Below are 12,672 nucleotides of genomic sequence, written 5' to 3' on the forward strand. Positions count from 1 at the left end.
ATGTCGGATATTCCACCTGTCATCAGTTTGGGCAACGATTCAGACTCGTCAGCCACCTCACCTACTGTTGCTACCGACACGCAGGTCCAGTTAACCAGTGACCCCGTCGCTTCATCCTCCGGAACCAGCAGCCGTACGCCTGCCCCAGTGGTTACCTCAGGCGGAGCCCATGACCCCCCAGAGATTCCAGCTCTACTTGCCCCAGGACCTTCAGAGCCACAGCCCCGCTCCAGTGGTGTTGTGATTCCCAGGGAATACGGGGAAGTTCCGTTCCGTAATGAGCATAACCATTGGTGCCGACGCCTTCCTGATGGACGTGTCATACCGATCCCACCTTTCAGATACCGGATCATGACTACCGGTCGCCGATCGCCGCCACCTCCAGCTGTTTTCGACGATTCGTCATTCGACGACTCATCCACAGACGACTCTAGTGACGATGACTCTGACGAGGAGGACCCTGATGATGCACCTGTACAGCCACCCTCCACCCCGCCGAAGAAGCGGTACCGTTTCGATGGCACTGTTATTCCGGGGATCAACGGAGGTAGAGCGTTCACTAACACACATGGTCAGCATCGTAGGGTTACCGCCCGTAAGCGGGTTGTGCCTTACCCTGCTGATCTTTTCATGCGTAAGCCTTACTGCTTTGCAGCCTCTACTTCTGGAGCCGGATCATCTGCACCACCGGTACCACCCGCACCAGCAGCACCGTCTGCTCTGCCAGCCCCTCCCTCTGTCGAGGAACTGACGAGGGAGGTGGAGATCCTTCGTGCTTGGGTAACTGAGCTCGAGGATCAGATGTCCCACGTAATGGACATCCTTTACCCACCGTCACCATAGGGCATTGTAGTAGATTTCATTATGTAATCTCGTTTGTAGTTCATGTTTTACTTATGTACTGTACGAACCTATGCGGATGTATGCAACTCTTTATTAACGAATGAAACTTTGTATTGTTTAATTCTTGCACAGTGTTCTATTTACGTTACTGTATGTTGGTTTTGCGGTATTTGTACCTGGTTGCGTTACTTAATTGGCATGCGTTATATACTATATTATTATATATTAAATGCTGGATTTTGACTTAAGTCAAAATTTCTGTTTAGAAGAGCAATGGTTAACGGACGAGCAGCACCCACAGCAGCACAGATTGAGGAAATGATCGCCGAGAGAGTAGCCGCAGCCATGGAAAATGTCATTCCCCCAGCCCCACCGGTTAACCAGAATGTCCAGAACGGTTGCACTTACAAAGAGTTTCAAAGCTGCAAGCCCCACAACTTTAGCGGCACTGAGGGGCCAGTTGGTTTGACTAGGTGGTTTGAGAAATTGGAAGCTGTGTTCCGCGTCAGCAACTACTCAGAGGCGAACAAAACCAAGTATGCCTCATGTATGCTGTCAGACGGCGCCCTAACCTGGTGGAACACACTGGCTCAAGCTAAGGGTATTGATGAGGCTTATGCCATTCCGTGGGAAGAATTCAAGGGAGCCATGATCGAAGAGTACTGCCCCAGGATAGAGATACAGAAAATGGAGGCAGAGTTCTGGGAGTTAAAGGTTGTGGGCAACGATCTTGATGGTTACAACCGTAGGTATCTGGAATTAGCGCTGATGTGTCCCACGATGGTCACCCCGGAATTTAAAAGAATGGAATGCTACTTGTGGGGACTTCCCAAGTCCATTCAAGGAAATGTCACCTCTTCTAATCCACCCAACATCCCGGCAGCTATGCGCATGGCGCATACCCTTATGAACCAAATTATCAGCAAAGAACTGGAGAAGGGTAAATCTGAATCAGGAGCCAGTGGTGAGAAGCGTAAGTGGGACTACAACAACAAGGGGAGAACCTATGATCAAACCCCCACTAAGAGGCCTAACGACGGAAGGAACCCCAACCCGAACACTAGTTCAAACCCCAACTACAAGGGTACTCTACCGCAGTGCAAGAGGCGCTACAAGCACCATACCGGGTACTGTAATGCGGTCTGTGAAAAATGCAACAAAATCGGGCACGTTGGCAAGAACTGCAAGATTCCCATTCCAGCTGCAAGGACAAACCAAAATGGGCCAAAGAAATGTTACGAGTGTGGATAACAGGGTCATTTCAGGAATGAGTGCCCCAACAAGTGAAAGGACGGTGGACCATCGCGTGGAAGAGCTTTCAACGTTAATGCAAGGGATGCACGTGAGAACCCCGACTTGGTTACAGGTATATTTACTATCAACAATCTATTAGCCTATGTCCTATTTGATACTGGTGCTGATAGAAGCTATGTCTGTAGAAACTTTTGCTCTAAGATAGATTGGTCATTAGTGCCTTTAGAAGAGAATATGCTAGTAGAAGTAGCCAATGGAAAACTTGAGAAAGTTGACCAAATTGGACGAGGAGCTATTATTAACATAGCTGGTGTAGATTTCGCAATTGACTTAATACCTATCAAATTGGGGAGTTTTGACGTGATTGTCGGCATGGACTGGTTGACTAAAGTAAAGGCCGACATTATCTGTGGAGACAAAGCTCTTCGTATACCACAAGGAGACGGTGAGCCACTGACTATTTACGGAGAAAGATGTAATTCAAAGCTGAACCTCATTAGCTGTATGAAAGCACAGAAGATCATAAAGAAAGGACGTCTTGCTGTTTTAGCACACGTGAAGGCTTTAGAAACAGAGGAAAAAAGTGTGAATGATGTGCGAATCGTGAGTGAATTCCCCGACGTCTTTCCGGAAGAGTTGCCTGGATTACCGCCACCAAGAGCAGTGGAGTTCCAGATCGATCTTGTGCCGGGAGCTGCACCCGTAGCTCGCGTACCTTATCGACTAGCACCTTCCGTACTGCAAGAGTTGCAGAGTCAACTTCAGGAATTGCTCGACCGAGGGTTTATCCAACCGAGCTTGTCGCCTTGGGGAGCACCCGTTTTATTCGTGAAGAAGAAGGAAGGATCCTTCCGCATGTGTATCGACTACCGCGAACTCAACAAATTGATGATCAAGAATCGATATCCCCTTCCCAGAATTGACGATCTTTTTGATCAGCTGCAAGAATCAAGCGTTTACTCTAAGATCGATTTGCGATCTGGTTACCACCAGTTGAGGGTGAAAGAGAGTGATGTGATGAAGAGTGCGTTTAGAACCCGCTATGGTCACTACGAGTTTCTCGTGATGCCGTTCGGATTAACCAACGCACCAGCCGTGTTCATGGACCTCATGAATCGTGTCTGCAAGCCTTATCTGGATAAATTCATTATCGTCTTCATAGATGATATCCTCATCTACTCCAAGAGTGAAGAAGAACATGAGCAACATATCCGACTAGTGCTTGAACTCTTGAGACGAGAGCAGCTTTATGCCAAATTCTCCAAGTGTGAATTTTGGCTGAAGGAAGTCCAATTTCTAGGTCATATTGTGAGTGATCAAGGTATCAAAGTTGACCCCGCAAGATTGAATCTATCAGCAAGTGGGAGACATACACTTCCGCCAATTTCTAGGTCTTTCCGGTTACTACAGAAGGTTTATTGAAGGTTTTTCGTTGATTGCACGTCCCTTGACCGCACTGACTCACAAAGGAAAGAAGTTCGTTTGGGAAACCGAACAAGAAGCAGCATTTCAAACCCTGAAGCAGAAGTTAACCACCGCACCTATCTTATCTATTCCCGAAGGCAGTGATGACTTCGTTGTGTACTGCGATGCTTCGAAGAATGGTTTTGGTTGTATATTGATGCAAAGAACGAAGGTCATTGCTTATGCATCTCGTCAGCTGAAGATTCATGAGCAAAACTACACTACCCATGATCTCGAACTTGGAGCCGTTGTCTTCGCATTGAAGCTGTGGAGACACTATCTCTATGGAACAAAGAGTACCATATTCAACGATCACAAAAGCCTCCAGCACATCTTTGATCAGAAGCAGCTGAACATAAGACAACGATGATGGATTGAGACGCTGAACGACTATAATTGTGAACTTCGTTACCATCCTGGTAAGGCTAATGTTGTAGCCGACTCTCTGAGTCGAAAGGAGAGAACGGTACCTCTTCGTGTTCGGGCTCTGAACATCACCATCCATTCGAACCTCCATATCCAGATCCGAGTAGCCCAAGAAAAGGCTCTCAAGGAGGAGAACATATCTCGTGAATACCTAAACATCCTCATCTCTAAATTCGAGGTTAAGGAGTCTGGACTACGATGTTATGCCGGAAGAATTTGGGTACCTCGTTATGGAGATTTACGAAGCCTTTTACTTGATGAAGCCCACAAGTCGAGATATTCGATTCATCCAGGAGCCGGAAAAATGTACCACGATCTCAAGGAACAGTATTGGTGGCCAAATCTTAAGAAGGATTTTGCAACTTATGTTGGGAGGTGTTTGACTTGTTCGAAGGTTAAGGCTGAACATTAGAGACCATCTGGATTACTTCAATAACCAAAAATTCCACAATGGAAATGGGAAGCAATTACGATGGATTTCATCACGAAGCTACCAAAAACGGTGGGCGGATACGATACAATCTGGGTTATCGTTGACCGTCTTACCAAATCTTCTCATTTTCTAGTAATGAAAGAAACAGATACAATGGAGAGACTTGCTCAACTGTACATCAAAGAAGTTGTATCCCGTCATGGTGTGCTCTTATCAATTATCTCCGATCGCGATCCCCGTTTTGCTTCCAGATTCTGGCGTTCTTTGCAAGAAGCGTTGGGAACTCGTCTCGACATGAGCACCGCGTATCACCCCCAGACCGACGGTCAGAGCGAACGAATGATTCAGACTTTAGAGGACATGTTACGTGCCTATGTTATTGACTTCGGAAAGTCTTGGAAAAGGCATATGCCGTTAGCCGAATTCTCTTACAACAACAGTTATCATTCGAGTATTAAAGCCGCGCCTTTTGAAGCGTTGTATGGCCACAAGTGCCGTTCTCCTATTTGTTGGGCCGAGTTAGGCGAAGTGCAAATCACCGGATCCGAGATAGTCCATGAAACGACGGAGAAGATTTCTCAGATTCAAGCGAGACTTAAGACGGCCCGCGATCGCCAAAAGAGTTATGCTGATCTTAAACGTAAAGACTTCGAATTCAACGTGGGTGACCGAGTAATGTTGAAGGTCGCACCCTGGAAGGGTGTAATTCGTTTTGGAAAGCGCGGAAAGTTAAACCCGCGATATATTGGTCCTTTTGAAATTTTGGAACGTGTTGGACCCGTTGCTTATCGTCTGGATCTTCCGACTCAGTTGAGTGATGTTCATCCTACCTTCCATGTATCAAATTTGAAGAAGTGACTTGCTCCACCGGAACTTATCATACCAATGGAAGAACTTATGATTGATGACAAACTTCACTTCGTGGAAGAACCTGTCGAAATTATGGACCGTGATGTCAAAACCTTAAAACGCAATAAGATTCCAATTGTCCGAGTTCGATGGAATGCCAAGCGTGGACCTGAGTTTACCTGGGAATGAGAGGATCAAATGATGCAGAGGTATCCTCACCTTTTCCCGACTCCATTACCATCAGCTTAAATTTCCGGACGAAATTTCCAATAACAGGTGGGTAATGTAACGACCCGACTTTTTCGACTTGCTTTTGTGATTTGTATTTTAGCGAAACTGCGTATTTGTGCGTACTGTGTTACTTTATTACTCCGGAACCTTGGCACACGTGTTTTATATTCATATATACTTTAAAATGTGCCTTGGTGTATGTAGAATGCTTAACTTGTCCACCGGATGCTTTATAACCGTTAGTGTTACTTGCCGTTACGAATAAACCGCGGACTGCGTGCACGTTTAACTTTTATCGTAATCGGAATATTATGACTGCGAAATATTAATTATTATTTTATAATAATAATTACCTGGGTTTTTTGATGCTTAATTATAATTAATTATTTACTAGATCACAATAGTTAGTCTTGTTGGACTTTCTACCTTATTGGACCTTAGCCCACCCTACTCTAGCTAGTGACCCAATTAATTAGCCCAAGTATTATTACTAGTGACCCATAATAAAAAATAAATAAATAAATAATTAATTAATGAGTCATACTAGCATAATGGATAAGGATTATCAACTTTGTCACATGGGATTCTAGCATAAGTACATGCTTTAGACAACCACTAACCAAAAAGCAAAATGGTGTCTCCCCTCCCCATCCCTCAAAACCTACGGCTTATAGGCCTTCCAAGTCACCAATCCTTGTCAATTTTTGCCTATAAATACTAGCCATTTTCCTCCCATTCAACACTTGCTCTCATTTGGTTTTCACACACACTTGCTCTTTTCTTTCTTTCCTTTCTAGTATTCTTGTATGTTTTCTTTTCTTCTTCCTTCTTCTTTTCAATTTCGTGATCATCATCATCATTTTATCGAGATCAAAGTTCCTTTTAGCTTTGATCTTGATTATATCTTGTTGATTCAAGCATGAATCCTTCATGAACATGGAAGATTCAAGCTTTCTAGCTTTGAATCTTCACCAACTTTGTAGATCTATTTCTTTTATGCTTTAATCTTATTATTTTATGATAAAGATTCAAACTTTTATTTGTAATCTTCATGCATCTTCAAGATCCAAGCTTTATGCTTCAAGATCTTCAAGAACAACCAAGATGCAAGCTTTCTAGCTTGAATCTTCATATCTTATTAATGGATCTAAGTTTTCTAACTTATGATCTTGTTATTTTGTTAAAAAAGATTCAAACTTGTGTTTGTTATCTTCATATATCTTAAAGATCCAAGCCTTATACTTCAAGATCTTCAAGAACAATAAAGGTTCAAGCTTTCTAGCTTTGCAACCTTGTAACTTGTGTGAATAGGATCCAAGCTCTCTAGCTTAGGATTCCATCACCTCATTTGACTTAGATCATGTTCATACTTGTTTGATTGATGTAAAGTTTGTAACTTTGTTGTATGTGTGACTTGAATTTGTGTTAATACTAAGGATATGATGTAACCTTGGTTCATCATCCATCTAGGACTCTTAAATGAGTTGTGTTACCACTTGGTCTTAACATATTGTGTATTGATGGTAGAATCTTAGTAAAAAGTGATGCTAAACCATGAACGAGTTGTACACTTGAAGCTACAAGCATCAAGGATGAGAACCGTGATGAGCATCAAGCACCAAGAACCCCACCGGAGCACTTGTCCACTGATTTTCGTATCTGATCAGACCACCTGGGCTACTATAAAGTTGATTTTCAGTTAGTTTGGTTCAAGTAGATGATTTTCCGTTTAGGACTCGTCTTAATCCGAGTTACGGTTTAAGATTTATGGCCCTCCGAGAGTCACTACACCCTATTAACGTTGTGCTGAAATTTCTGACCTACTCGCACTTAAACCGTCGCCACGGTCAAAAGAAGACGAGTTAGGTTGTGGAAATTGGTCAGTGGTTAGGGGACTCATATACGGAGCCATAACCACTGACTATGTGTCTTTTCGATTTACGTAGAGGTTGTAGCAGCTGACCGAAATCAGCCTATTGTTTCGATCTCTATTCTTGTCGAACTTACTTAGCTTTTATGATGATGAATGATGATGATGATGACACTTAAACTTATTTTATGCACTATTAGAATTTATAAAGACAACCTACTGACCTAGTAACCTTGATTTAGGTTGACGACCTTTCGGACCGACTTACTACTTACGTACTTTCATTACCGACTTTACCGCTTTTATCAATGTGAGTTATAGCATCCCTTTTTACTTTAACTATTTTGGGACTGAGAATACATGCGCTTTTACGTTTTACATACTAGGCACGAGTACTTAAACTTTATATGTGTGTGGGTTATACAACGGCATAAACATTCCCCTTAGCACGGTAACGTTTAGTCATTGGTTTTTGAACCGGTGAACGCGAATCTTAGATATGGATCCATAGGGTTTGACATCCCCACTCGGGCTAGTCATGCTAGCATTTAACGGGTGTTTAATACTTCGTGAACATACGCACTCGCCAAGTGTACTTTCAGGGGGTTATAAACGTTAAGTCTAGTTACCGGGTGCCCACGGTTATACATATACTTTTCATACTGTTTTGTTACACTGAAATCTTGTGGCCTACCTTACGTTACTGTTACAACTTAAACTATAGCTCACCAACATTCGTGTTGACCCTTTTATGCATGTTTTATCAGGTGCCTAGAGGTTTCTTGCTTCCGCTGTTAGATTTGCTGTCATGCTGTTATTGAATTGCTATTAAGGACCTGCTGTATTAGTTATCCGCTGCATTACTAGAGATGTCTCATTCATGGAACTTTTCTTTTGAATTCGTAGTTTATGTTAATTTCAAACAATGGCTTTGTAACGACCTTAGGGTCAAATACTTATGTTTATGCTCCTATTCGTAGGATGCACGTTATCTTTTGTAAAACGCTATCTTTTTATGAATGCAAACTGGTTTTCAAATAGCATGTAGCATTTAACCGTGTAAAGATCCTATTGTTGACGAATCGTACACGATGGTTTTGTACGGGGCGTCACAACCCCAGACAGATGGCCAGAGCGAGCGAACTATTCAGACTTTTGAGGACATGTGTCATTGATTTCAGTAACGGATGGGATAAGTATTTACCACTAGCTGAGTTCTCGTACAATAACAGCTACCATGCGAGCATTAAGGCTGCACCTTTCAAAGCGTTGTATGGAAGGAAGTGTAGATCTCCCGTTTGAAGGAGCGAATTGGGAGATAGTCAATTGACAGGCCCTGAGATTTTTCAGGAGACAACGGAGAAAGTTCTACAGATTCAGGAACGATTGTGAACGGCTCGGAGTTGTCAAAAGAGTTACGTCGATGTTAGACGGAAGGACATAGAATTCCAAGTTGTTGACAAAGTTATGCTTAAAGTATCACCTTGGAAGGGTGTTGTACGATTTGGGAAATGAGGTAAACTGAGTCCTAGATATGTTGGACCGTTCGAAATAATCGAAAGAGTTGGATCGGTAGCTTACAGATTGGAGCTGCCACAAGCACTCAGTGGAACTGCGTATCGATGACAAACTTCATTTCATTGAGGATTTGATTATTCCATTAGAGGAACTGCGTATAGATGACAAACTTCATTTCATTGAGGAACCTGTTGAAATATTGGGCCGTGAGGTCAAACAGTTGAAACAAAGCAGAATTCCTATCGTTAAAGTTCGGTGGAACGCGAGAAGAGGACCAGAGTTCACGTGGGCGCGTGAAGACCAGATGAGACTAAATTACCCGCAATTGTTTCCCGAGAAAACTACTTCAGCGGACGTTCACTAAAATTTCGGGAAGAAATTTTTAATAACAGGTGGGTAATGTAACAACCCTACTTTTTCCGTTACTTCCGTTAACCTTCCGTTAGTTTACTTAACGGTGATTATTTAACTTTTGTGCATTTACGTGTAATAAATGCATATTTGATCTTTGGAGGGTTACAATAATTGATATGGGTTGATATTAATTCAAATAAATATTTCAGATAATGAAATACGATAAAAATGATACGATTTTGATAACTACTTTTTGAACAACGAAACGCTCTGGTTAATTTTAATAATTAAATTATTAATTATTAACTTTTCAAACATAATTAATTTATTAGATTTTTAATAAATTAACGTTTGTTTACGTTTAACGATTGGTTTAGCGTTCCGAGCCTTCGGTACGACTAAACGGCACTTGAAATGAGCCACGAACACAAGGAATTGCAAAACGAGAGCCCGGGCACTCTCTTGGGCCACCTTTGGCCGAAACCCAAACCCCCTCCCCCTTTTAATTGTGTTGTTGGGCTTGTTAGTACTCACTAGTGATTATTAAGCCCTAAACTTAACCTACTAGTAATCTAATTGTACTGCATTATACCCTAACATCACCAGTTGACTTTTTCATCTGTTTCTCCTCCCTCCCATCGTCGCCTATCACCTCCAACACAACCCCATCAATTTTTCATAATTAGATTAAACATTCAACATCAAAGTTGCAATTCCCTTCGTGCTCTACGCATTGATATAATTAATTTCACGATCAAAGGTATAATCACATGAATCCTAATCTCTAAAATCTGATTTTTATTAAAGTTTCATAGTTATGTTGTGAATTGCTCAAGTCTATACGCGTACATGTTAATTGTTATCGTTAATTTAATTGTTTGAGGCGTTAGGGTTTAAAAACGAATTTGTTTTTGCATGATCAGAAAAATTAAGTTTTTCAAATGTTAATTATTATGTTATATTCAGATTCCTTGCGAAAAACTATTGAGTTTAGGCTTTGGATTCGCTTGATTTCGTTTCCGGATGATCAAGTTATGCTTAATTGGAATTATCGTTGTGTTTTAGTTGCTTGAACAGAAATATGGGTTTGATTTGTCACGAATTAGCTTGTTAAACTTATATCACTGGAAAAATAACTTAAAAACACTCAATTTAGACTAGGATATCATGTCGTTTGCTTATGTATAACCCGAGATATGCTTGAATTAGTGTAAAAGTAGTTGTATACAGCACTTACCTGAAAATAACCTTGTGTGATAAAATGTGTTAACTTCTTTGATTAAAGCTTTGCATATTTGAAATATACACAAAAATTACTTCACCTTTAATGTAGATATCATAGGCTAATTGTATCTAGATCTTCGGATAATCGCGTGCGAATGTGACTAACTAAACTAGAATCGAATCTGTAAATTGCTCCCCGTTTTATACTCTGTGGATTGTGTTTACTGATTGAGCATGTAAGCTTCTGGAATATGAATTTTAACATGATATGTGACTTATTGTTAGTTTATGTCAATCTCTGAAAACTTATGCATTGGGCACAATAGAGCCGTACTTTATTTGGATTCTGATTTGAGCTGAAAAACTGAACATCCAACTTACATGAATAAACTGTACAAATTGGCTAAACAAAAGTTGCTATATTTTTTATATGTGTTACTTTGACTTGTCTTTGAACTATGTCCATTGTTATTGTATCAATTTCATGTCCCTAACTCCGGTTATAGCCAAAACGAAATCAGTGCGTGGTCAGAAACTGACTGGACAAACCCCAAATGTACCCCTTCTGATTCATGACTTTTAATTATCGTATGAGTCCCTGGCCAGACTTTTTGGAATTGATTTTAAGTATATTTATGATCTGGAGTTTTTCATGTTTACATGAATTTTTTACTATGAGATATTGTGCTAAGTATGTTATGTGTTCATGAACTTTGTGCACAACGATAAACTGAAATTGTGAAAATGATCATTCATGACCTGAAATGTATTGTTTGACCTAGGTTTGACATGTTGACCAAAATTTGACATGAACCAACTGATTTTGACTTTAGTTGACTACTTTGACCAAGTTTGACTTTCCGTTTGACTTCGGTTGACTTTGTTTGACTTGCATGAATTACTTGACTATATGTTGACTTTTACTTTGAAACGCTTCGAGTCGAGCAATAAGACAACTTATACTATGAAACCACCATTATTTAAGATACATATATTGACCAACCTAAATACGTATACCTAGGTTGCATTATTCAGCTGTAAACCGTACAAGTTTTTGTCAGTCATCCAAGCTTATTCAAAAGTGAGTCTACAGTCCCACTTTTTACATATTTTCAGGGATGAGAATACACGCCGTTATATTTACATTTTTAAATGCTTTTGTATTGACACGAGTACTATATATGCATATTGAGTTTGTTCAAAAAGCCTCTAGCTTGAATACTTTTAATACCATCGGTGTAAGCACAATTTAGATGGACGGATCCGTTAGGTTGACAAACTCACCCCCTATAAACACTGTGGTGCATTTACTTTGAACATTAAATACATTTAAACAAGTGTATAACATTTTACGAGGTAAGGCGGGTATAGTGGCTTCTATACTCGGGTCATTGCTAGTATTCAGGTGCTCATATTATGCAAACGTTTTTACGACTTTGGGTTGTACTTGTAAAATCTCGTGGTCAAGGAACTTAAACTATTTTCTGACAACTATTTTTTAGATACTATACAACGTTATTTAAAATTGTGGTTTGCGAACAATTGAGATAGAAACTTGTCATGGTATTGTCTACAAATATTTGAAGCTTGACATGATAGTGTCAACAAACTTTTTAAACGGGACACAGAGTTGTTTACAAACTTTTAACATTGAACCTTGGTGGTCTTCCACTATTAAACATTTTCGAAATGTATATCTTAAACATACCGCATTGTTTACCTAAAACCTGTAGATTCACTCAACATTATTGTTGATCCGTTTTACGTGTTTTATTCTCAGGTATTAATTGCTTCCGCTGTAAATTATTGCCATTACGTAGAAGTCTAGCCAAGCACTGGGACCAGAGTTAACGTTCCATCAAAGGGATTTTGACGGGGTGTTACACTATGTCATTTATCATGGTTTTGTGTATTACATATGTATTACATGAAATATTATCCATGATTTTTGAAACTCCTATAATTGTTACTATTCATACTCAAACATATATAACTCCATGTTATATATCACGTACCTATATGCCTTATGTCTTTATGCATCGGTTTGCGAACCAAAAAATGTCATTGGGTTATCACATTATACGAATTGAAAGTTTTTAATCGAAAGATTATTAGATTACATACTTATCATTTTATGATCTCGACAAGTCATAATGCCATTATTAGAGTATAGACAAGTCATATCTTATCATATCTATCCCAATAG

Source organism: Rutidosis leptorrhynchoides, chromosome 2 (genome assembly GCF_046630445.1).
Source record: "Rutidosis leptorrhynchoides isolate AG116_Rl617_1_P2 chromosome 2, CSIRO_AGI_Rlap_v1, whole genome shotgun sequence".
Taxonomy (NCBI): domain Eukaryota; kingdom Viridiplantae; phylum Streptophyta; class Magnoliopsida; order Asterales; family Asteraceae; genus Rutidosis; species Rutidosis leptorrhynchoides.